Consider the following 27,336-nt stretch of genomic DNA (forward strand, 5'->3'; position numbering starts at 1 on the left):
GGTATCCCCAATAACACTGTCAGATGGCATGACTTCTCTTTGTACCCTTCCGTCAGCTCTGTGGGCACTAAGTCAAAAACCCAGACCTCCTGTGTGGCTAAGGAGGCCTGTACATCTGGGTGTAGCCTAGCTCTCCTCCTGCACCTCCAACCCCAACGGCTCTGGTCACATAAGCCCTCTATCCTGCGGCAGCCTTCCCTGATACAAGCCACACACACGTGCACATGCGCACACATACACACAAACCCAGACACGCAGATATTCACAGAGGTCAAGAAGCACACGCCCAGACACAGAGATAAAAACACACAGGCACCCCGACACATCCCACACTACCCAGGCCCCCATGCTTCTTCCCATGGCAGACGCCTTATATTTCATAATCCAGTTAGGAACCTCCTTGCTGTGCTGCTCTATCACCGCACATTCTTGATTTGCTTTGCAGGATCGCAATTTGTGATTCTTTTATCCTGTCTGTTGACATGCTTCTTATTGGTCCCCCAGCCCTCTGCTACACTGTTCATGCCACAACAGACCATTTTTCTTTTGTTCGTTGCTGTATTCTCAGTACCCAGCACACAGTAGGAATTTTTTTTCATCTCTTTTCTATTTTAGTAAGGGGGCTGCACTTGCATGCTTGTCTATGGGTTAAAGTGTCTTGGAAAAAACAAATAAATGTGGAGTAACCAAAAGGGGGTTAGAAGTTCAGGACACTTACCATTCATTCTATGCTTATCTTTAATTTCTCAGTTTAAAAGATTACATGTATGCTGCTTATAGAAAAATGTATCTTTGAAAATTAATCTTTTAAAATAGGATACTCTCTAGTGGTTCTCCAAGCTGGCCCAGCATCCCAGCTGGAAAGGCCAGGCTGGGTTCCCAGGTGGGTGCTGTCGACATCTTTTTGGGCAGGAGTGAGAGGTCCAAACACCAGCTGGGTTTGAGAGCTGGGGGTCTGCAGGGCTCTCCCCAGGCCTGAGGGGAAGCGGCTGGGGTGGAGGCCTCACGTGGGTCCCATTTCCTGTGCCCTCTATCTTCCTGGCCTGTGTGCCAGTGAAGGAAATTAAGTTTGTCTAGGGCTGGATGTTCCCGAAACCACAGGGCCAGCTGTGGGAACCGAGACCACAAGGACAGGGATTGCAGTTTGACAGTTTTTCCTCAACTCCTTGCAGGAATGGATGCCGAAGAGACTGGTGTATAACCACAAAGTCTGTCCTTACACCATTTCTTTTAAATAGGAAGTTACACATTACACGGAGAGCCCTGTTCAATATCGTTATCTCAAGAATCTCCCTTATCCTGAAAGATTTAAAAATATTTTGCAATGAGATTCACGGGTCCCCCAGAACTCAGTCTTGCCACATTCTCATGTGGGTGTCCCAAGCTTTTAAAATGGCTTTTGCCTCCCAAAGTCCAGTTCACTGCCCAATCCCAAGCTAACTTTTTACCCTGCCCAATCACATGACGACTGACTTTCTCCAAGTGTCTCATCTTCTTATAGAAGACAGAGGTTTATAGAAGAAGAAGGAGGAGGTGGGGGAGAAGGGTGAGTAGGGGGAGGGGAAAGGGAGGGAGGGGGAGGAGGAGAAGAAAAAGAAGGAAAAGAAGGAAAAAAAAGGGGGGAGCTTCCAGTTGGTCATTTGCTATTAATCTCCCTGCCCCCGACCAAGACTGCTGAGTCCTTCCTATTCGTAGGAAGGAAAAGCCTCTGATCCTGTTTTCGCCCGAGATAATTAAAAACTGTTTTCCTATTAACCTGTTCCACTGATGTCTGTCTGCTTAGCCTCTTTTCTTTGAACCTTCCTGATTGTGTCTCTGTGGAACCATGTTGGTCCTTTGCACAGGACAGATGGATCTGACTTCTGAAGGTCCCATTTGCTTACCGATCCCTGGACAATCTCAGGCTGAGACAAAGTGGCAGTCCCCCCACCCCAGTGTCTGCATGGACAGCCAATGAATACTCCCCTTCAAATGCACCTCCTGGAACATGTGTTAGTTGTTAGCTGTTACTAAAGCCACAAATTACTATCCCTGAGTGACCCTTTCATCCTCTCCAACTCTCTTGACCAGCTAAAGCTAAAACTGATTTATAGGGTAGAAATGGAAAATACGTAGCATTCAATTGGCCACTGTCACCTCGTAGGCCAGTGGCAGACATTACTAATGGATTGTCCACTCCTACCCTGCCATCCAGCCGCTGATGAATCGGGTCAGATAGATCTCTACAGTAGAGCTCAAGTCAAATCAATTGTTGCCTATGCTCCATCCTCCACCATTCCTTGCTCAGATGCCTAAAAACACCTTGAACCTGGTCTTTCTAGCTTCTCCCTCTGTTCCTGTTCCCAGAGTGACTACAAAAAAAAAGCTTTGATTTTTAAACACAAACCAGATACTGGCACTTCCCTACTGAGAATCCTCCAAAGGCTTCCCATTGCAATTAGAATAGGATGCCAACTCTCTCTTGTGCTCAAGCCCTGCATGACCTGGTCTTATCGGTATCGACGATCAGCTTCTCCTAACTGGAATGTGAATTCATTTGGGGGAGGGATTTTAGCTGTCCAGTTTGAGGCAGTGGCCTTGTGCCTTCAGCAGTGCCTGGCACACATCAAATGTTTACAGACTGAATCCAGAATGTGGTCCAAGAATCCTTCTCACTGTGACATTCTAGAAAGCTACTGCTGAACTGTCAAAAGTTTGCATGCAAGATGCTACCTACATTCAAAGCTTATCTGAGCAAGTCAACCTACCTCCAGTTATTTGGGAATGAGGTAATGTATAAATAAATAAATAAATCATTTTAAATAACACTTTTGACCAGCTTACTTGCTTTCATTATACGTACAGAAAAAATTAATGCTTTATTCTTTGCAGTGGAAAAGGTCTGGTGAGGCTAAGCTTTTGGTCCAACAGGCCTGTTGACGGGATGCCTTAGGTTGGGTGTCTGATGACAGATACCCTGCTGAATCTGTGAGGAACTTCATCATCTTTGTTGGGACCAATGCATTAATGAGGCTGCACTGCAGAGAAAGATGCTCAGGAAAGACCTCCTTAGAACATGACCTTCACAAAAGGTTGAGTCACCATGATGGCTCGAAACAGGTTTTAGAAAATCTAAACTTCTGGAAGGCCCGGGAGTCCCAGAACTAAAGGAACTATGGGAGGCAGAGGAAAAACAATCCAAGAGAGGAAGCCATGATTGGGGTGAGCTCTGGTTTCCCTCTGGTTTTCCAGGGACATTCTGGAACAAAAGGTGAACATTTCTGATGATTCTGCCAGGTTTCTTGGGGAACAGGGATGCTGGCAGGAGGAAAAGTGGATGGAGGAGAGAAGAGTAATTAGTGCTATTAATTACATCTCAACCACAGCCTGTGTTTCTGCCCCGGGATTAAAGAAACATTCATTTGGAACGACTATTAAGGTCTTAAATTCAATGCTTCACAAATCAGGGCGGTGGAATGAAAATTCTTTCTCTGTAGGGACCAGGAGGCAAAGAGTAGAGAATTTCCTATGCAGGTTGCTGCAGCCTGGCTGGAAAAGCCCAGGCTTGTGAGCCAGGGTGGAAGACGGTTTGCTGGTTATTGTTGTTGGCGGTTTTGTTTTTTTTTTTCCCCTAAAGCTGCTTCAGGCGGGGATGTGTTCCAAATGTATAATCTAATATGCTATAAAAGTCACTAATGTGATTATACTTTTATATCATATTAGAGAAAATGAATACTAATTCAATATCAAACGCTAATTCGGTAGAACCCCAAATTGTTGAGAGGCTGCAAAACATTTACTGGGCTGAACTTCCCACGGCTGATGCCTGAGAGTCGTGGTGCTTTTAGGACTTGCTACTTCCAGTTTGTGAGCTGGGCAGTCAGCGATTCCGGGCTCTGCTGGGGTCTGCCATCTCCCCTGCAGCGGAGAGAAGCCAGGGTAGGTTCCCTGGAGAATACATATTCTGCCCCCTTATGGGGCACTTCTCAATGCTCTGAAGAATTTTTCAAATCATAAGGAATGCAAATCCATTTAGATTTTTAAATTAAGCATGTTGTTCGACAGGACAGCATTGGCAGATGGGAGACAGCCTGCCTCTAAATCCGAGTCAAGGTTGGGAACAGCTTCTCAGAAGGAAGACTGCCAAGAACTGTGTCCTAGGAACTTATATTAATGGCCAACATTTCCTGAGCATTTACTGGGAGACAGGCACTGTTAAATGCTTTCCTTCCATTCATTCATTCAAGGCTCAAGAGGACCGTATGAAATGGCATCTTTTTTATGCCCATTTGACAGATGAGGAAAATGGAGGTTCAAAGAGATGAAGTGACTGGTCTAAGGCCTAAGAGCTGGGACGCCAGGCCAGGCTATCTGGCTCCAGAGCTGCGTTCTTAGTCACGCAACTTAACTGCTTCTAGGTAAAGAGTCAGGCCCACTGAAGAGACAGTTACACTGCACATTGATTTATTATTAATCCTTTTGTACAGATGAGCAAACCGAGGTTCAGAAAAGTGACCTAACCTGCACAATGTCACAAATTACAGAGGAAGTTTCAGAGCCAGGACTCAAACTCAAGGCTGGCCTGATCCAAAGCCAGAGTTCATGACCACTTTACTACAAACCTCCCAAGTTCCCAAAACCAAGGCAACAATCCTCGCAAGACCCGCATCCCTTCCCCTGCCCGAAGTACTGTTCAGTAGCCCCTCTCACACCAGCCTCTGTATACCCTGGAAACTTCTCTCCTCCCACTTCTGACCTGGGAGTCCGGGGAAGGGCAGTTTGGGGCAGCTTCTGGGACAACTCTCGTTCCCTGAAATCTCTCCGGTGGGATGTCGCACTCCATGTTCTTCCCACACCTCCATCTCATGGGTACACGGTCCCATTTTATTATCAAACATCACCCACGTTTCCCCATCCTGGCCAGCCACATCCAGAAACGCAGGGCCAGAATTACGACGTGTCGGCTCACCTTCATAAATAATATTTTGCAATTTCCTCGTCTGGGGGCATGGATAAATTATTCTTCTGCGTCAAGGTTACGATGATCAAAAAGGTGGCCCGGCTGGCCTTCCTCGAGAGTGGGGATAAAAAGGAGGCTCTGATTACATCGAGGCGCCAGGCTGAGGGGGGAGCCCCAGGCCCTGGGCTTCTGCTTTGTGGCTGCACAGCAATCAGATATCTGAAAATGCATGAACTCTGATTTTAAGGTCCTGCTGGAGAAGGAATTGACGTGACAAGCAAGTCTGACTTTCACATCATTCATAGGGGTTGACAGAAAGAGCCTTCTGATTAGAGCGCAGTTAGCTCTGTTTCCTTGTTCCCTTCACTGAGAGCCTCCATCCACCCTGCCACAGTCTCTCTCTCTCTCTCTCTCTCACACACACACACACACACACACACACACACACACACACAGGGGTGCTCTCTCTACACAGGGTGTTATGGACTGAATTGTGTCTTCCAAAATTCCCACTTTAGAGTCCTAAGGGTCATTACCTCAGAATGGGACCTTATCTGGATATTTGGAGATAGGGTCTTACAGAGATGAGCACGTTAAAATGAGGTCCCTAGTCCACTATGACGGCTGTCCTCATAAAAAGGGGAAATCTGGACATAGACATGCATAGAGGGAGAACTGCCTGGTGAACATGAAGATGGCCATCCGCAAGCCGAGGAGAGAGCCCTCAGAAGAACCCAATGCTGCTGACACCTTGAGCTCAACCTCCAGAACTGCAAGAAAATAAATTTCTGTTGTTGAAGCCAGCCAGTCTGTGGTACTTTGTTGTGGTCACCTAGGCAAATGGATCCACTGGGACATACTTAAAAAAAAAAAATCCAGAACCAAGGTATCAAGTGGATCCTGTCATCAACACTATCTGAGACTGATTGGTGTTCTTAATTATATACCTGCTTATGGTCCATCCGTCCCTACTAGAATAGAAGCGTCATGAGGGCAGGCATATCTGTCCACCCCTACACCCGCAGAAGCTAGAAGAGTACCTGGCTGAATGAGCTCACTGAATGAATGAGTCAGAGAATAAATGAACAAATTCCAGAAAGAAGGAACTTTGCTTTCACACACTGCAATCTGGAAGACTGCATCCCTCTACCTGGAAGGGCAGCAGGCAGAGTTGCCTCTTAAAACAGAATTCAGGGGCCTACGCCAGCAAGAATATCCCTATACCCTGAGCTGCTTCATGGGCTGCAGAGAATAAAAAGCACAGGTGGGTTTTGCCCCCAGCTCTAAGAGCCACCCGCTGCCCACTCCTCCACTGCATTTCTTTAGGTGCTCAATAAATATTCTATGAAAAACTAAACAGACGGCAACAGAAAGCCCAGTTCTTGATAACCACTTAGAAATGGCCAAGAAGATGGCCAGGCGAAATCCATGAGCATCAGATGGTGGGAGAGGGCCTGGTCAGACTTCTGTGACTTCTCGGCCAGCCAAGAGATCTCCCTGCTCTCCCAGGGAAGGCCTACAGCACCGGGCCCCTCTCGGGCTGGCCGTCAGCACTGAGGGCTGGCGACAGCATGCCCACCCCTCCCCGCGCACACTTATGACAGCCCCCCACACAGTCTCAGCAAGATGGCACCAGGCTACAGCCTCCCCCTCCGCCGCCTGCTCTTCATGCATCCAGTAGGCGCCCAATTCTCACTGCCCTCCCAAATCCGGACGCAACTGCGAATTCTCCCTGTCAGTGCTGTATATCACTTTGAGATATATACCATATTAGCAGAAAGAACTGAATTATATTGCATTCATGATGCAATTAAACACTTCACTAGGAATCAATGTAAAACTGATGAGGCCTGAAAGTAGTGCATATGGCTTAGAACATTATAAAACATTACCTTCACTCAAATCCTTTTCAGTAGCAATTTAAATCTTCTTACAGTTACTGCTGCCAATGGTAAACCATCTACTGATTCATAACAGTGCATGGTAACGAATGAATTTTTTTAAAAATTTATTCAACTACTAAATTACCCATGAAACCGGAATAGCTGACAGGAGTAATCTGAATTATTATTAGCTCTGCAAGTATTCTGCATTAGCCAATTTAAAACCACGGTTCTCAGGCAGGAACCAGTTAGTACAGCCAGAGTGTTAAATGACGGCAATAGTTCTTCATTTTACTGCTGCTTACATTTAAAGGTCAAGAGATAAAAATTACATATGACTCCAAACATGGGAAGGGTGTTTATCTTCTTCTACGAATCGGGTCAGTTGTAAACTTTAAGAAACATCTGAGATGCTATTGGAGAAACTCAAAGGCCTTTGGAATATTCAGAGATCGGGAGGCTGGGGGTGGGGGTGTGTTTCTTCTCCCTCTTGTATCACTGCAAAAAAAATGACATGCCCGTCTCCTTTGTGGTCCTGAAACTTGTTTCCCCCCAAAATCTAGTTCCTGTTTTTCTTCTCCGACTTCCACATGCCCCCAAGCTTCTCCCAGTGCCTGGGCAGCTCTGGAAGGACTCTCACAGGCAAGGAGAGAGGAAGTGACCGGAGTAGAAGCTCCCTCTCTACCAAGGGGTCACCTGGTCCAGCCCTCTACCTCCTGCCTAGGATAGCAGCAAGACTGAACCTTCCAGGGCCCAATCCCCTCTCTGACTGCCTTCCTGTCCATGCCCACTGCCTGTTGGTCTCCCCCACTCCACTTCAAATGCCCAGGGGAAAAACCAAAGCGAGAGAAATAAATATAAAGAAGCAACTTTCTTTGGGAGTCCAATGTTATCAATGCATGACTGAACAAGGACCATAAAGCACAAGCCTTGCTTCTTTCCCCGGCTTAGGCAAGATGGGCGCGTGAGTTCTGAGCTCTGTAGAAGGAAGAGAAGAGCTAAGCAAATTCAAGGCATCTTTTTTTTTTTTTTTTTTAATTTCCTTTCTTTGGGGACTCAGGGGGAAGTTTTTTCCCCCTTTAGCCACAAAATTAATATATGCTCATTATTAAAAAATTCGAATGACTGGGTGCCTGGATGGCTCAGTGGGTTAAGCTGCTGCCTTCAGCTCAGGTCATGATCTCAGGGTCCTGGGATCGAGTCCTGCATGGGGCTCTCTGCTCAGCAGGGAGCCTGCTTCCCTCTCACTCTCTCTGCCTGCCTCTCTGCCTACTTGTGATCTCTCTCTGTCAAGTAAATAAATAAAATCTTTAAAAAAGAATTCAAATGACAGAGAAGCACACAAAGAAGAAAGTTTGACAGCCCAGTCTTTCAAACCCGACTCAGTTATTGAGAATGATTTGGTACCTACCGTATGCCAGGGCACTGGGGATACAGATGTGAACAAAACTACTGGAACATTCTGGCATCTACCCTTCTGGGCTTTTCATTACACATGAACTAACAGATACATTCATAAGTAGAATTTTTCCCCCAAATGGGATCCTATTCTACCACTTTCTTTACTCATCCAGCAGTGTCCCAATATCTTTAATTGAAAGGCTACAATGCCACTATGTGGGTAGACCATCTACATACACATACCTGCATGGACATTTTTTTGCTAACTTGAGCCATTTTACAAATGAGCACTGTTGAAGCTACAAGTAAGGGTGGGCCCAGCTTCATGCCAAAAGGGATGTTCAAGCTGTCTGGACATTTTGAGCATGAGGGGGTCTAGGCAGTGCGGACTCTCCTGTGAAAAAAATATTTTCCATAGGGAAGAAAGCATTTGTGCCCCCTACCCACCCCAGTGACCTTTTGTGAACATGCTGATTTCCATCCATTGATGTGGCTCTAAAATGTGGGTTCTCATGAGCTTGAGAGCAAGCAGTCACTTACAGGCCAGTGAATCTACCTTGGTGACAGCGACAGCAACTGTCTGATATTCTCTGGGCTGCCAGGAGGCCCCTGTTAAGCCAGTGGGTCTAACTGGGGGTGATTTTGCCCCCTTGGGGATATTTGGTAATGTCTAGAGACATTTTCGGCCATCTCACTTTGACCGGTGGGAAGTGTGTGCTATTGGCATCTAGTGGAAGAAGTCCAGGAACGCAGCTACACATGCAACAATGCTTAGGATGCCCCCCACCCACAACACAGGATTATCCAACCCAAAATGTCAATAGTGTCAAGTTCAGCCTTGCTTTAATCAAAATCTGGGGCAGACTAGGGTGGTATGGTTGAAAGACTGCATTTTGCACACACAGACATGTGTCCCAAGCCCAGTTCAGCCATTTGCTAGCGGTGTGACCTTGGACAAATGTATTAACCTCTCTGAACCTCAGTACTGTTCGTGTCCTTAACTACTTATTAATGGTGTCCACTTAGGGTTATTGGGAGGATCCCATGTGATAATTTGTGTCAAGTATGCAGTGCAGCATCATTTATTATCACTGGTATTACCAGTAGTAGCAGCAGTAACGAAAGCAGTATTTCTATTGTGGTAAAATATACATAACATAAAATTCACCATTTTCAACTATTTTTAAGTGTACAGTTGAACAGGATTAGTTGTGGACCCATCACCACCATCTACTTTGATGACTTTTTCATCTTGCAAGTGAAAATCAGTACGCATAAAACACTAACTCCCTAGCCCCTGGCAGCCACCATTCTACTATCTCTATGAACTTGACTCCTCTGGGTGTCAGTCACATAGTATGATACAGCAGAATCATATAGTACCTGTCTTTTTCTGACTGCTTATTCACTTAGCTTAATGTCCTGAAGATTCCTCCATATAACAGCACAGGTCACAACTGCCTTCCTTTTCATAAAACTAATTAATTTATTTTTATGAGAGAGAGAGAGAGAGAGAAGACATGAGAAGGGGTAGGGGACGGGCAAAGGGAGAGACAGACTCCCTGCTGAGCAGAGAGCCCAGTGTGGCTCTCAATCCCAGGACACTGGAATCATGACCAAGCTGAACAACTGCCTTCCTTCTGAAGGCTAAATAATACTCCATTGTATGACTAGACCATATTTGTTTATCCACTCATCTGGCGATGGGCACTTGGCTTGCTTCTATCTTTTGGCTATTATAATTAATGCTGCTGTGAACATGGATATAGAAATATCTGTTCAAGTTCTTGTTTCTAATTCTTTTGGGGATATGCCCAGAAGGGGAATTGCTGGACTACATGGTAATTCTGAGTGTTTTGGGGGGGCTGCCATACTGTTTTCCACCACAGTGGCACCACTGTATTAGAGGAAGTATTTTCAGGGACAGGCCAAGGACCATGGTCCTTGACCATGTGTCTGGGGATCTGGACCACCCAAAAGTTCTCACTTACCGAGCCCTCCTGGATACATCACCTTCCAGGACATGTCTACCTGGGTCTTTTCCACATTTGGCTATACGATCTCAGGGTCTGCTATAGGCCAGCAGCTGTGCCTTCCTCCTCCTCTGCCAGGTGACCCCCAACGACAGCCTTATAGGTGCTCAGCTCCGAGGGGGCACACCATCCACTTTCATATGGTCTCCTCTCAATACCAGAGTCTGTTATCCAACCTGGCTCCATGTGATCTCACCATCGGGGTCCCCAACCTCCAAGAGCTGGATCCTGGAGCTGGGAGAGTGAGAGGGCCCCAGGCTTCTGCTCAGCCCCTCACTCCACATGCAGGGGTTCCAGGGAAGAAGGGGCTTCCCTGGGCGGACAGTGCACAGTGGATGCCCTTTGGGCTGTGGGAACAGAGACAGAATGGATCATGGGGACAGAAATCCCAGCCATTTCTGTGCTGCTCTGACCTGGCTACCCTCCCAGGGGAGCAGAATGCCAGGCCTGGGAATCAGACAGATCTGGGTTCCAATTTCAGCTCTGTGAGCACCTACGAAACAGTGTTACACCCTGGGAACTCTATATAATTTCCCAATAGTCCCTCTCATTTATAACTCTCATATCAGCTCTGGGAGATCAGAGCTACTGTCACCTCCATTTTACAGAGGAGGAAACTGAGGCTCGGGGGAATGAAGCAATTCAATCACAGCTGCACAGAAGTATGAGTGGTGGAGCTGGGATTCAAACCCAGGGGGTCTCTGTCAAAACTCTGACCATTATACTAGACTGCGATTGTAGCACCAGGCTTGTCACTGACCCTGACTCTCTTTACTCTTCTGTAAAACAGGATAACCAGAAAACCCACCTGTGGCAAGGACAATACATTGGCTCCCCAAAAGCTATTCCAATCCCTTTCTCCTTTATCATCTGCATTTGTTTGCTAGGGCTGCCACAACAAAAGTACCACAGACTGGGTAGCTTTAAATAACAGAAAATTCTTTTCTCACAATTCTGGAGGACAGAAGTTTTAGATAGAGGTGTTGGCAGGGTTGGCTTCTTCCGAGGCCTCTCTTCTTGGCTTGTAGATGGTTGTCCTGTGTCTTCACATGGTCTTTCTTCTGTACATGTACATCTCATCCGAACTGCCTCTTCTTATAAGGATACCATTCATACTGGATTAGGGCTCACCCCAATGATCTTATTTTAATTTGACTACCTTTTAAGGTCAAGGTAATTACCTATCTCCAAATAGAGCCACATTCTGAGGTATTGGGGGCTAGGACTTCAAACTGTGAATTTTGAGGAGGACATAATTCAACCATTACACCACCTTCTACCAGAGGATGGAAAGCTACAAGGATTGGTTTCCCAGCCTCCTGTGTAGCTACGAGTGACCAGTGAGAGTCCTGGACAATGAGATGAAGATTAGATGTCCCTGAAGGGGGCTTCACTTCCTGACCTAAAAGGTAAAATCCTCACTGGAAGAAAACCTTTGCCCTCTGTCCCTTTGGCCTTCCCTTCTTTTCCTTCCTGGCCTGCAAACATGAGACCGGAAGGAGAAGCTGCCATCTTGCAGCTATGAAGATGGAGGCCGTTATGGCAGAATGGAAAGACAGAGAGTCACCTACCTGTGAACTTTGTCATTTGAGAAAAACAAACGCTCAAGATGTCCTTTGGTTGGTAAGTGGATAAACTGTGGTGTACCCAGACAATGGAGTATTATTCAGTGCTAAAAAGAAATGAGCCATGAAGCCATGTTAAAAGACATGGAGGAACCTTAATGACGTATTATTAGGTGAAAGAAGCCAATCTGAAAAGGCTACATACTATATGATGTCAACTCTAGGGCTTTCTGGAAAAGGCAAAACCAGGGAGACAGTAAAAACACTAGGGGTTGCTGGGGGTTAGCAGGAGGGAAGGATGAACAGGCAGAGCACAGAAGATTTTTAGGGCAGTGAAAATACTCCATATGATATTCTAACGGTAGATACATGTCGTTGTACATTTCTCCAAATACACAGAACCTACAGCACGAATACTGAACCCTGACGGAAACTATACAGATTTTGGGTGATGACATGCCAGTGTTAGGTTCATCAACTGTAACAAATGTACCCCTCTGGCGAGGAATGCTGATGTGGGGGACTACACATATGTGGGGGCAAAGGTTGTATGGGAACTCTCTGTACTTCCTGCTCAATTTTTCTGTGAACCTAAAACTGCTCCAAAAATAAAGGTCTAACAACAACAAAAAAATACACCCATAAATTTAAGGCATCACTAGCCAAGTTTCCAGTTGTTTGCAGCTGAGTGCATTACTAACAGGAATAGTCCTTCTAGAACCTCGTGATCTGATGACAGGGATAAGGCAGTACAGGTACCAGGCGGTGGCAGGTTCACTGTGGGTCACACAGGCCTGAGAGGCGTGCGCTCAGGGAAGGTGGGCTGGTCCGGGAAGACCTCTCGGGAGCAACAGCGGTGCCAGAGCAGAGCCTTGAATGCCAAGTCAATTTGGACCAACAGCCTCCATTAGGGATGCCAGGCAGGCACCAAGGAAACTCAACAAGGTTTTGAGCAATAACTAGTCAGTCAGTCCTGAGCCGCACTGGATGAAACCCCCAAGAAGAGGAATTGTAAAAAAAAAAAAAAAGAGAGAGAGAGAGAGAGAGAGAAATTATGGGAGGTGCTGACAGAGAGAAACTAAGAGAGTATGTCTGCACACACACCCCACACTACACATGCTGGGACGGCGGGTGCCGGACAGCTGCTTAGCACATGTGTGCACATCGATGGAGAAGGCATTAGGCACTGAGGTTTCTGGAAGAAGAAGTGGGCTCCAACTTGGAAAGGAGGCATTGTCTCTTTAAGTGAGCATAACACTGTATCATCCTTTCTCTTCCTATTTTGGGTTTTATTAGCAAAGCAGTACAATGTTTATACTAGTGGGTATTACATTTGCCAGAACAATTACAGTATGACAAATGGTACATCAATGTAATCCATCAACCTCGCCAAGACAGGAATCCTTTACTCGGGACTGCCATTAATTCTGCGCTCCTGTCTCTGGGGTCCTGGGCCCGTGTAGCCATGACAACGCGGATGACGCCTGGTGTGAATGCTAGGCCTCAGAGAAGGATGGGCACCTTCTTGGTGCACTGGAATTTAACCTCCGACACCCGCATATTAGTCTACTCGGAGCAAGAAATTAGAGTTTGGGCCTGGAACAATGCACAGCACTTGGGGGGGGTGTTTTTCTCTCCATCACAGCACAATATCTCAGAAGTGGAGAGGGACACACATCTATGGGTAGTGTGGCCTGCCTGTCACTGGTTGCTGGACACCAGTTCCAAAGCCAGGAGCGAATTCAAGCAGGGATGTGTCAAGTCTCACTAGCAATGGCAGCTTTTAAGGAAAGGGAACAGGGTCTCATGGTACAAAGACAATGAGCATTTGGAGAGTGGGAGAAGGGAAAGTCATTTTCTGATTTATATTTATATAAATTTATATATTTATATATATATTCTGATTTATATTTATATAAATTTATATAAATATATATTTATATATATATCTGATTTATATTTATATAAATATATATATTTATATTTATATAAATCAGAAAAGGAAAGTCATTTTCTGATTTCTGATTTATATTTTCCAAGATCTGGAAAAGCAAACACCTATCTAGGCCCATGGAGGAAAGAATGATTTGATGCACAAAAGGCCCAGATCTCCTCTGACTGGTCAGCTCTAGTTCCAAATGGTTGATGTATAATTTCTTGTCCCTCTACTTCCCCCAGCTGTGGCTTCTCGGGGCAGCTAAATCCCAATGGTTACACATGCCCTCAGATAAGACTGCAGCCATCAGCTGCAAATTCACCAGGAGTTTCAGAGTTCCCCGATTCATCCCAACCGGCAAATTACAAGCCGGGAGCGGCTTTATAAAATATGAAACGGCTGCTGTCAGTTTTTCCATCAGTTCTACATATTTTGCTGTTAACAAAAGGAACCGATAACCACTTCTCATAAGGAAAAACAAGAATAAAATCAAAGGCCCCTAATGGAGACAATCTCCAAAGTGCAACAACACAAGCCCATTTCTTTTCTTTCTTTTTTTTTTCTTTCTTCCCTGACAAATCAATCTGGCCATGGTCCAAGGATACAGGCAGACAGACGGAGCTACCTCACCTGTTTTATTAAGCCATTACCAGAATCATTTTATTCCCATTTATAATGTTCAATACATGGTCTGAAGACTTTTCTAATATAGTAATTAGATGGAACACTAGATAGATGGATTAAATTGGGACGATATTTTATGCCATTCTACATTGCTTTGCAATATTCTGCCTGGCTTCTGAGATACCAAAGTGTGAGCATGTATATATAAATACATCCCTTTTATTCTAGTTGGGAAGGCCGTACTTTGCATGTGGCTCATCTCAGCATGAGACTTCCCATTTGGAAATCTGATGGAAATTTATGAATCCATGATAGAACTCACCGGGAAACCCATCCTACATTCTGTCCCCTGCCCCCAAGCAAAGGTTGCCCAAGCATTTCCACCGTTGTCATGGTCACCGCAGCCGATATTTAGTGGGTGCTTACTACATACCAGGTACAGAGCTGCGACCTTGACATTTATCAGGAGGTCACATAACTTGGGGCTCAGGAGCCCAGGTTTTGAAACTGCCCACAGCTGAGACTTAAACTCTGCTACTTACCTGCTGTGTGACTTGGGGAAAGTTACTTTACCTCTATGAGCCTCAGTTTTCCCTACCTGAAACATGGGGATAATGTAGGTACCCACCTTATGGGATTGTTCATAGATGCTTTGATACTTAGATGATGCTTAGCACAAGGCTAGACAGAGAACAAGTCCTCAGCAAACACCATTTTTATTATCATCTCACTTAGCCCAAGGAGATGGTACCGTGCCTCTCTTACAGATGGGGAAATTGAGGCATAGAAAAGGAGAACACGTAACCCTAGTTACCAAACAAGTGGCAGGCACAGGTTTCTGTGTCCAGAGCCTGCTCACTTAATAATCGCAAAACACTGTCTCTGTTGTGGGGTGCCTGGCTGGCTCAGCTGGTATAGCACGGGACTCTGATCTCGGGGTCATGAGTTCAAGCCCCACATTGGGTGTGGTGTCAACTTAAGAAAAAAAAAATTGCCTCCTTTGAAGAGAGGAGGGACACTTCTGCCAAGAACCGTGTGTCATAGTGTGCTGGGGAGGGCGGATATTAAACTAGGTCCCTGAATCCCTAATTTGTGCCTAAGCCACAGGTTTAATTATAATTTTAATTCTAAGGGTCTAAGGAATCGAGGCTTGGTGACCAACAAAGAAGATCTCCCTCCATATGCCGTCTCCTCTCATCTCTTGAGATGATTAAAAATAATAATAATAAAATGAAACTGGAGACATGTGTCCCATAGGTGTCACCTGGTCTCCCTTACTTCTCAGGCACTGTACGTAGGTGGGAAAACTGAGCCACAGGAGAGGCCAACTTGGAACATCAGAAAAGATATGATGCCACTTTATAGAGAAGAATACTGACGCTCAGAGAGGTGGTATAACCTACCCAAGGTCACACAGCTTTTGAGGTCACATCAGAGATCTCCACAGCCTTGGAGCCCCAGTCAAGGTATGACAAGGGGTGCAGATCCTTGCAATTCCTATTATGCAAAACAAAACAAAACAAAACAAAACCCTAAACAAACAAACAAAAAAACCCCACCCCACCCCAATCTTTCCCTCCACGTTCCCTAACTTCAGACCACCTCAGCTGCCTACGCAGGGACCGTATTTAGCTGTGGCGTTTTTTCTGGTTTTGTGGGTAAATAGAAAACATCAACTAAATGAAACCGATTAACATGAAAGATGAGGACACACCCAGCCAAAGCTGGTAGCTGATTACTTCTGAAGACCTGCCTTCACCATGGCCAGGAGAATAAAATTACCCTCTGTATACATTTTTCTGTATCAAGAGGGAGTTCTCAATTTGACAGGCTGTATTATAACTCTTTGTTTAAAAAAAGAAAGACCTCAATTAAACGCCAAAAATCTCTTTGCTGCCAGCTCAATCTACAATACTGATGGAAAAGTGAAACTTGCTTCCAGAACAATTGTCCCCCATCAGCAGAATCCTGGACTGGCTGTTCCCACCCCTCTGCTCAGGAAATCTGGCCCCTCTAAAGCCCTACATGGGTGCTTGGAAAGTTGTTAACTGGGTTTCCAGCTCACCCTAACTCTTCTACTGCTTTTGCAAGCATAGTTGACAAAGAACATCTCAACAATGGGAAATTTTCGGCCAGGAGCAAAGTGAAGGAGGGGGAGCTGAACCAGAATAGGATGTAAAGAAGAGAAGTTACCTGGAAATGCCAAATACTGACAGTTATTCTGAACTTGGCCCCATGACCACCTCACTCCTCCCAACTGCTCTGTTCATAGCTCCATTTTACATATAAGAAGATGGAGGCTCAGAGAGGTCAAGTGACAACTAAGGTCACACAGCGAATTCAAGGCAGAGTCCATCCAAGTGTGTCCGATTTTAACACCCAGGACCTGTAACTACGAACAACCCTTCGGCAGATTGAAGGTGGGCCCCACGCTTTTGACACAACAGGCAGTTTCTTAGAGGAAACCTTTCCTTTGAAATCTTATCCTATTTGAAATGACCTTGGGAAGTCGAGCACTGTGCAAGGAACAGATGAGCCTGTGTAATGCATATACAGTCATCCCTTTGTTCATCCACTTTGTATAGTAGATTTTCTTCTATCAGGTTTTCTTTGCCACAATACAAAGCCTCCCAAGGAAGGAGAAGCAATTGGCTGGTCTGACACGTGGTGGGGAAATAGATCAGATAAAGCCAGGAACTCCCACTGCCATAGGACAAGCACCCTCTGAGCATCCAGGAAGCTTTGCCCCAATGCAGAGCTTGAACAGCAACCATTTCGGTAACCATGACCTCAAAAGCCAGTATTTCTGAACATAAGCCTCTTCCTGAACCAGCTGTCCAGGGGCTCCTTCCTGGATCACTGGGTCTCCCACGGAGGGGAATTTAACAACTGCCCAGAGACCCACTACACAGGCTGTTCTTCTGAAGTCTGACTTTGGTGTTTCTTGCTGCCTCACTTCTTTAGAGAAATATCTGTGGTGATGACAATATTACTTTATTGAGCCCACAGTGTAGACCCTTTGACTGTCAGTGGCAGGAGAGATGTTATGATTGTTCAGATGAGCAAACTAAGGACCAGAGTGACTTGCCCAGAATCACACAGCAAGTAAAGGCTATTCTTCTCCCCAACACGAGCACTGACCTCTTCACCGGGAAGGCTCCCAGGGGTATGAGGAGATTCCTGCATCCCAGGAGGGGCTCCATCCCCCACCTAGCCCTCCAACCCTAGACGTCGTCCTTGAGTATCCCTCTCTCCTCTCTGTATCTACTTCTAAAACCCCAACATTCTGTTTCCTAGATGTCTCTTGAATCTACCCCTCTGCCCCCCACCCCCACACCTCTCTCTTTTCTCTCCCCAAACCCTCTCCACTCTCCTTCTACCAAGCACACTTGGACCACTCACACCAACAGAGCCTCTAATTGGCAAGAAGGAAAGTCATACCCACAATTCTCCCCGCTTCTAGCAAACAACCCAAAGAAGTGGGGCCTATCTTATCCCGTGTGCCCCATGCGGCTCAGGGAGGCTGAAAACTGGCAGGAGATCACACAGTACTGAAGACGGGACTTGAGTCTGGATTGGGTTCTGTCCTGGGCTGGATGCTCTCCCAGCAGAACCTGAGGTGGGGATTCTCGTGCAGGTGACTCACGGAGGGAAGGCACTCAGAAGGAACCTGGAGGGAGTGAGGGAGGCAGGTGGGGGCAGGGGCAGAAGTTGGGCAGACAGCTGGGCTCAGCAGGAGTCGAGTCCCAACCTGATCCCAGGGGGAGGCTCTGGAGGGTGAATGGTACCAAAGGGAGGTCCTGCCTTAAAGGAAGGAACCAAGCTGTTGGTCCCCTGAATCAGTCAGGAGTGAGGTGGGATGAGACATCTTCCGGGCAGGCAGGCTGAGAGGTTGAGAGGTTGAGAATTCCCTGGAAAGGGGAACAGTGGGAGCTGCTACTTGCCAGCTCACAACAGCTGGCAGCACTAGCTGGCGAAGGGAGTTGGAGGGGTGGGGCGGGGGCACCACCAGCATCCCCGACGGATCCACGGCCTTCCTGCTTCCAGCCGTGAAGGGTGGCAGGGTTGGGGATTCCTTGCCTAACCCAAAGCCAAATGGTAGCAGTCCGTCTCCTTGGAAGGAGTCCCTGGGGGCTGCTGTGGGGAACCGAGGTTCAGAAAGGTTGAGCAGTCTGATGAAGGCCACACAGTGTTTCATCCCATTTACACTGAGCCATGACCCTCTGTAATAATGAAGGGCGGACAGGCAGCCTCTCTGCTGTTCTCTCCACTCCCCTGCCCCTACCCGTCACTCCCTCCCTATCCCCAAGTAGCTGCACCTCCCCTTGCCCACTCCCCAGTCTCCCCAGCGCCTGCCCGGGTGCTGGATGGGAACAGTGACACCTTGTCAAACAGGCTTTTGATAAATGCAAATCTCTCTTAATTTGAATTTAATTATCAATGAAGTGAGTGACTCCCAGATCGCTTCTCCCCATCAGAAACTGGCAGATACATCTGTGCGCAGAGCGAGACTGGCATCTGCTGGTCCTCATGCCAAGCCCCTCCCGCCGGCCGGCCTGCCTGGCTGTGGCCACTGTTTGGGGGACTGGGTGGGAGGGGGGTGAAGAAGGGTAGGGGTGTGGGAGTCCCGACAGCTGGAGCCCCAACCTCTGCATCTTTCTCGACAGCCCAGGCTAGAGCTGTCTATATGGCTGCCGAGGGAGGTTAAGGCACTTGTCTAAAACCTCACAGCAGGGCTGAACCCATCTGACCTGACTACTGGATTGCATGGTGGCCAAAGCTTGTTCCGCTGGCTGGTGGCTCCACACCTCATTCCTGTCCCAGCCCCATGCCCATCCCCGAAGACCGGAGAGAGGATGCCAACCCAGACGCCAAGCACCGTATTGCACCTTAATTCACACTAGTTCATTCCATTCAGGCAAAGCAGCCCTCTGGGGCAGCCCTATGGCTGCTGTGACAATCTCGACAAACAGATGTGGAAACAGAGAAGTTGGGAGCCAGCACAGGGTCTCCCAGCCAGTGGGAGAATGTAGGCTCTCACCATGTCATGTGTATGTACCTGCCAGGTGGGGGAGGCCGAGAGGGCAAGGAGATGGTGGTTCCGAACAGAGCAGCTCCTGTTCTGGCGAAGAGCCAGAAAACAGAATCTACAACTTAAAAATTATACCTCACTCAAAATAATAGTACAAACAGCAGGCCCTATGCTGTGGCCTGTGTCAGCAGGTTACAGAGATGAGCTCCCTGACTCCGGTGAGCAGCCCCATTTTACAGATGAGGAAACAGAGGTGACCAAAAAGTTCAGCAATTTTTGAAGCCAGACAAAAAATATACATCTCTGTACACAAATTAGGAAATCCAGATGAATCAAAAATAATTATCACTCAAAATCCCACCACCTCCACCTATGAGTGCAACAATCTCTCTGCGGTTTTCAGAATATTCTAGGAAAAAAAAGTGGAGGGGGTCGGTTGGATAAATGAGATCAGAACAGCAGGCTGCTGACAACAGTTGGTGTTGGGTGATCAAGACAAAGGGGTTCATCGTCTTTTCCTGTTACTGTGGATGTCTACAATTTTCCATAATAAAATCTTTTGAAAAATCTCACCACCTTGGAAAAACCTCTAGTAAACTCTTGGTGATTTTCCTTCCAGAAATTTCCCTTCTCCAAAGGGACTGACTTTAATCTAATTTGACAATAACAATAATTATAATATCAGCAGAATAAGAAGGAGGGCGATGAGACTGCCTTGGACCAAAGTCTCTCATCTCTGGCCCCGAGCTGCCCCTACTGCCCTTTCCACGGAGTATTCTTAGACCAAATCCTGACCCCTCCCTACCCACCTGCGACTTTGGACAGCAAGAACCTGCAAATTCCAGCATTGCCTTCAAAGGCACTAGCTCTTGCCCTAAAAAACATTCCCTGAAAAACAAGTGATGGGTCCTGGAGCCACGTTCCCGGAGGTTAAATACTGGCCAGCCGCTTACTTGCTGGGTGACCTCGGGCAAGTCTCCTAACTTCTCTGAGCTTTCCATGCCCACCTATAAAATGGGTTAACAACTGTCCCAACCTCAGTGGGAGCTGTGTCCCTTAAATGAAATGACACAGGCCAAGAGTTCAGTGTCTGGCTCCCAATGAGGGCTTGGTAGAGTCCCCATCACTTTATTTTTGGACACAAAACTCCCTGACCCTGCTACCCTTGCAGCGTTTCCTGAGGCTGCTCAACTGCAGGCCTGACCCCCTCCCCACCAGACCTTGCCTACCATCTGCCCTGGCGAGGTCAGGGCAGAGGCCTACTTGCCCAGAAGTCCACAGCCCCAGAGCTGAGCTGCTGCTCTCCTCCATACAGCCACTCCTCAGTGATGGCAGCGCCATCCTTCACTCGGGTCTGGCTAAAACCTGTTATCCCGGATGCCCCTCACTCTCTCACACCTTACATGTGACCCATCAGCAAGCCCCGCAGGTCTGACTTTTAAATTAGAGCCAGAAATTACATCCCTTCTCACCCCCTCCCCTGCCTTCTCATCCCCCCATCGCGACATGTGTGGATGGCTATGGTGGCCTCCCCATGGGTCTCCTGGCTCCTGGGCACAGTCCCTTGAGTTTAGCCTCCAGTGGCTGCCAGAGCCAGCACCTAAGTCCGTGACCTCACTCTTCTGCTGCAGACCTTCCCTGGCTCCTACCTTATTGGCAGTAAAGACCAAAGTCTCCACCCAGGACCTATGTACATCAGCTTCCTCGCTCTCCCTTCAATCAAGAGGCACTAATTGTGGTAGAGTACATATAACACAAATTTAACATTTGAACCATTTTATGTATGTATGCGTTAGAAAGATAGTGGGAGAGCACAAGGGGAAAGAGAGGGACAAGCAGATTGGGGGCTGAGTGCAATGTGCTGAGTGCAACTCGGGGCTGGATCTCCCCACCCTGAGATCACAGTCTGAGCTGAAATCAAGAATCAGAGGCTTAACGGACCGAGCCACCCAGGTGCCCTGCATTTGAACCATTTTGTGTTTGGTTCTGTGTCATTTAGTACGTTAAGACTGTTTTGCAACAGTCACCTCTATCTAGTTCCAGATCATTTTCATCACCCCCCAAAACCAGTAAGCACTCATTTCCCATTTCCTCTTCCCCCCAGCCCCTGGCAACCCTATGTTCTGTCCCAGTGGATTTGTCTATTCTGGACATTTTGTGGAAATGAAATTATATACTCCGTGGCCTTTTGTGACCGGCTTCTTTCATCTGGCACACTACTTTCAAGGTTTATTCATGTTGTAGCATGTATCGGTGCTTTATTCCCTTTTATGGCTGAATCATATATTCCATTGTATGGACAGACTGTGTTTCGTTTATCTGTTTGTCTGTTAATGGACACTGTTGTTTCCACCTTTCGGCTATTGTGAATAATGCTGCTATGAACATTCATGTGCATGTTTTTGTTTGAACAGCTGTTTCAATTCTTTTGGGAACATTCTTGGGAGTGGAATTGCTGGGCTATATGGTAATTCTATGAGAAACCACCAAACTGTTTCCCATAGTGGCTATGCCATTTTGCACAGTGCCTTGGTGGCTCTCTCAGCTAGGAATGCTTTCTCCAAGCTCTCCTCATGGCTGCTGTATTCATATCCGTCAAGGGCCCCAAAGTCACCTTCTCAGTGAGCCACTATTTAAAACCGCATTAGCTCTACCCTGACTCTGCTCCCCCAACACACACACTTGGCCCCTGCTCTTCCTTCTCATATCACTTATTGCTAAAGAATGACCACACATTTCACTTTTCTATCGCTTATGGTCCTATTCTCCCTGTAGAATGTCAGCTCCAGGAGGGTAGGGACCTCCTCTGTTCTCACCACTGAAACCACAGGACCTGGCACACAGTAGGTGCTCAGTAAACAACCCCCAGAGCAGTTCCTAGTATACACTGCCACTCCCCTGCTTGAAGCGCTGGATAACTCCTATGGCCCTCGGGGTGGCCTGTCTACCTCACTCCCCACTTGTGTCCCTGTCATGTCCCCACACTTACCTTGGTTTAGGTCACACTGAACTAGATATAGGAACCCAAGCACTCATGGTCTTTACGCCAGGAGTTCCCATTCCCACCCAGTTTTCCTGGCAAACCCTTCCTCATCCTTCACAACACAGTTCAAGTGTCACTTCCTCCAAGGAGCCCTTCCTGACCCCTCCGAGCAGATTTCAGTTGCTCTCCCCGGACATTTCCTTCACATCTCTATCAGAGCCTGCATTACTCTGAATGTATTTGGTTCAACTACACATTCAGCTCTCCTGGGTCTCTAGCTTGTGGGACCTCTCAGCCTCTATAATTGCATGAGCCAATTCCTTATAATAAATCTCTTTGTGTGTACACACACACACACACACACACACACACACTTCTTGTTGCTGGATCTATTTCTCTGGAGAACTCAAATGCAGATTTTGGTCCTGAGAATGTTTCTAAAGGAACAGAATTTTAAGGATGCGTTTTCTGAATTGATACAAGGCTTCTTGGAACTGGCTCACTAATCTGATTAGAATAAGGGCTCTAATGAGTCTATTTCCAGAAGTTAAGAGAGCACGGATAGTCCACAGTGCAATATGGCAATACAGAGATGCAAAATATCACCACTGGGTATTCCTCACCAACCACGTTATAAAGAGCAGGGGTCTGAGTGACTGTGTATATGATACTTTCAGTATTTTTGGCAAAATAATGAATTATAATGAGATTAGCTGGTTATTCCAATGTAGCTGGACAAAGTAGGGAAAGAAAAGGATGAGCTCAGGGATTTGAATTCCCAGCTCAAGCACCACATAAATGATCTGAAAGCTTCTCTGTGCCCCCAGAAAGAGACCCTTATAGCCTGTGGCTGCAGGGCTGAGACTGCTGAAAATCAACACCGAAATTTCATCCGGCAACTTGCTGAATTACAATGCAAGATGAAGTCTCAGCCTTGTAGTGTGGCTACTGTTTTCTTTCTGTTTTTAGGAGAAAGGGAATTCAGTTAAAGAATATATTAGGTGGGGGCGCCTGCGTGGCTCAGTGGGTTAAAGCCTCTGCCTTCGGCCCGGGTCATGATCCCAGAGTCCTGGGATTGAGCCCCACATCGGGCTCTCTGCTCAGCGGGGAGCCTGCTTCCCTTCCTCTCTCTCTGCCTGCCTCTCTGCCTACTTGTGATTTCTGTCTGTTAAATAAATTAATTAATTAAAAATTTTTTTTAAAAAAAGATCATAAGATCCCATAAGGATTAGAGAACTTTGTTTATAATGTGTCTGCTGCTGAAGTGAGGGCCTCAATGGGGAATAAATGAGATCATTGAAGTCGGAATGGGGACATACAAGAAGACCCTGATGAAATCCGGGACACTGAACTCCTAAATTCTGATGAGGCTTCTTTACTAGTGAAAGAAGGCCTCCTTGCCCATAGTGGGAATGGCTTCTCCATCCTCTTTATGTGAGGGTATCAACCCTGCATTGCCTAAGAAACCTGTAATGGTCTTCCCTAAAGGAGTTGCCATTTGAGGCAAAGCCAATTCTCCCCAGGACCCACATCCACCAACCCTCTTTGCTCCTAGACTTATAACTAGGCTCAAGTCCCAGAAGGCCACTACAGGTAAGGTACAAAATACAACCCACGAAGAGTGCTACACCCCAAAAGAACTACTTGACTTTTCTAAGTTATGCAGACAGGAATCTTACAAATATATGTGGGAGTGGATATTAAGAATGTGGTATAATGGTGGAAGGAACATAAAGTTGGATTATTGATAGGAGCTCACTAAGCAGATTCTAGATCTCCTGTTGCAGCCTGGGACGTCAGAAAGGGCTCTAACTGGTTAGTTGGTTGGCTGAAAAGTGGACCAAAAAGTGGCCCACAGCGAGTGAACTGGAAATGCCAGGCTTGCCTCAGTGTAATGTAGGTAAAGAGATGCAAGGAGATTGGAATGTTAGAGTGGATTTATCATTTAAAACCTACACAACCGGGGCACCTGGGTGGCTCAGTGGGTTAAAGCCTCTGCCTTCGGCTCAGGTCATGATTCCGGGGTCCTGGGAGAGCCCCACATCAGGCTCTCTGCTCAGCAGGGAGCCTGCTTCCCTTCCTCTCTCTCTCTGCCTGCCTTTCTGCCTACTTGTGATCTCTGTCTGTCAAATAAATGAATAAAATCTTTTAAAAAAATTAAAAAAAAAAAACACCCAAACCTACACAACCATCCTGGGAGGGTTCAGAAGACACACTTTTCACCACACCTATGAGAAATAAATTTGCAAGAGGAGTCTTGGCAATCTTTTTTTTTTTTTTTTTTAATTTTTAAAGATTTTGTTTGTTTGTTTATTTTTTGACAGAGATCACAAGCAGGCAGAGAGGCAGGCAGAAAAAGAGAGGGGGAAGCAGGCTCCCCACTGAGCAGAGAGCCCGATGCAGGACTCAATCCCAGGACCCTGGGATCATGACCCGAGACGAAGGCAGAGGCTTTAACCCACTGAGCCAACCAGGCACCCCTTGGCAATCTTGAAGAGCTCTGTGATTGCTGTTCTCTGTAGGCCAGACCTCACAGTAGTAACTGAAGTCACTGAATTAGGAATCATAAATGCAAGATTATTAATGGATCCCGGTGCAGCAAGGGCCAAATGATGGCACTCAACTGCCAAAGCAAAGATGAGCATGGTTACTGTAATGGACAGCAGAGTCAAAGCCACAATTAGAAGTCTCACCCAGACCTATGGTGTTGGTTAGTTGGTGAAGATGTTCCTAGAAGTGAAATAGATAAGACACTTAACTAAATTCTAACTTGATCTGTGTAAGCAGAAAGTTCTAGGTCAAGTAAACATAAGTCTAAATCATAAAAACAGAGAAAGTTATAGCATCCCCTGAATGAAAGGGAGGCCGAGTCTCCTTGAGAAAGGACTCTGGTATACTATGGAAAATGTATACTGTGAAATCTTTCTTTGGCCTTTTGACCAGCGTGACTATACACTAGGGAAAAGCAAATAATCAGACCTTTTAGGAACTACCGGTTACTGGCTCTGAACTGACACTGAACTGAAATGTCACTATGGTTCGCCCAGAGCAGGGGCTTCTGGAGGTCTGGTGACCGATGGAATTTTAGCTCACGCCTGTCTCACAGTGAGCCCAGTTGTGGTTATTTCCCCAGTCTTGGAACAAAGAGTTGGAACAGATATACTCAGCAGCTGTCAGAATCCCCACCCTGGCTCCCTGACCTATGGACTGAGGGCAATGATGGTGGTGAAGGCCAAGTGGAAGCCACAAGAACTGTTCCTACCTAGGAAAATCTCAAATCCAAAGCAATACAGCTTTCCTGGCGGGACTGCCAAGATTAGTGCCATCATCCAGGACTTGAAAGATGCAAGGTGATGATTCCCACCACATTCCGGTTCAATTTGCCTATCTGGCCTGTGCAGAAGGCAGATGGATCTTGGAGAAGGATGGTGGATTATTGTAAGCTTAATCAAGCAGTGACTCCCAATTGTAGCTGCTGTACCAGATGTGGTTTCATTGTTTGAGCAAATTAACACATCCCCTGGTACCTGGTATGCAACTATTGATCTGGGAAACGCTTTTTTCTCCATACCTATTAATAAGGTCCACCAGAAGCAGTTAGCTTTCAGCCGGAAAGGCAAGCAATACAACTTCACTGTCCTACCTCAGGGGCATATCAACTCTCCAGGCCTATGTCATAATTTAGTTTGCAGAAGATGTCACTCTGGTCCATTACATTGATGGCATTACGCTGACCGGACCTAGTGAGCAAGAAGGAGCAATACTCAGATTTATTGGCAAGACTTCTATGTCAGAGGGTAGAAAATAAATCTGACAAAAATCCAGGGTCTTCTTACTCAGTGAAATTTCTAGAAGTCTGGAAATGTGGGGCATGTTGACATATCTTTTCTAAGATGGAGGATAATTATTGCATTTGGCCCCTTTTTTATGGTTAAGTAAAAAGGGACAACGTCTAGTGGACCTCTTTAGATTCTGGAGGCAACATATTCCTCATTTGGGCATGTTACTCAGGCCAATTTACCAAGTGACCTGAAAAGCTGCTGGTTTTGAGTGGGGCCCATTCCTCGCCCAGAGAGGAGTGAATCTTATCTAGGACATTATCTCCTCTTTTGGGGAAGGGATTAATGCATTTTTGGTTGTACATAGGATAGCTGTGTCTTGTTATGTGGGAGTATGACCTTGTTATTGTCTCTATTTGGAGATTAAATGTGGCTTAAGGAGATGTATATGGTGCCAAGTTGACAAGAGGTAGACTTATGATGGTTAATTTTATGTGTCAGTTTGACCAGATATTCAGTAAAACACTATTCTAGGTATGTTTGTGAGGGTGTTTCTAGATAAGATCAACATTTGAATTGGTAGACCTTTGAATTGAGAGAGGCAGGCTGCCTTCCCAGGATGGGTGGGCCCTGTCTAACCAGTAGAAAGGCTGAATAGAACCAAAGGCTGAACTTCTGGCTAGTAAGGGGGAATTCCCCCTGCCTGACCTTTGAACTAGAACACTAGCTTTTTTCCTCTTGCCTTCAGATTCAGCCTGAAACACCGGCTCTTCTTGGATCTTGAGCCTGCTGGCTTACAGACTAAAACTTAAACCACTCGCTCTTCTGGTTCTCAGGCCTTTGGATTTCAACTGGAATTAAACCAGTGGATCTCCCAGGTCTCCTGTTTGCCATCTGCTGATCTTGGACTTCTCAGCCTTCATCTTGGTATGAGCCAATTCTTTATAATAAAGGTCTTTATACACACACACACACACACACACACACACACACACACACACACATTCTGTTTCTTTGGAGAACCCTGACTAATACAGTTTATAACCTGGTGGCCCATTTGGCCTTTGTAAATGTGTTTTGTTTAGTTTCTGCTGTATCTTAAATGTCAAGGATTTTATACAAAGATCCAGATTTCCAGTTCCTTTTTAAAAAATGGGGTGA

The 27,336-nt window shown here is 46.4% G+C and overlaps 1 protein-coding gene across 12 annotated transcripts in view; it reads right to left on the bottom strand.

Annotated features, from left to right (window-relative positions):
• The window catches only part of CUX2 (cut like homeobox 2), a 316,587-nt gene that overhangs the window by 150,090 nt on the left and 139,161 nt on the right, over positions 1 to 27,336 (bottom strand). The window contains exon 2 of one of the 12 annotated variants that reach the window (XM_032309662.1): positions 15,785 to 15,878. The exons of the other annotated variants lie outside the window; for them this stretch is intronic. The gene's annotated coding sequence lies outside the window, so the exon portion shown is untranslated. The remainder of the gene's footprint in view (positions 1 to 15,784; positions 15,879 to 27,336) is intronic. 12 annotated transcript variants of the gene reach the window in all.

Source organism: Mustela erminea, chromosome 13 (assembly GCF_009829155.1).
Source record: "Mustela erminea isolate mMusErm1 chromosome 13, mMusErm1.Pri, whole genome shotgun sequence".
NCBI lineage: Eukaryota > Metazoa > Chordata > Mammalia > Carnivora > Mustelidae > Mustela > Mustela erminea.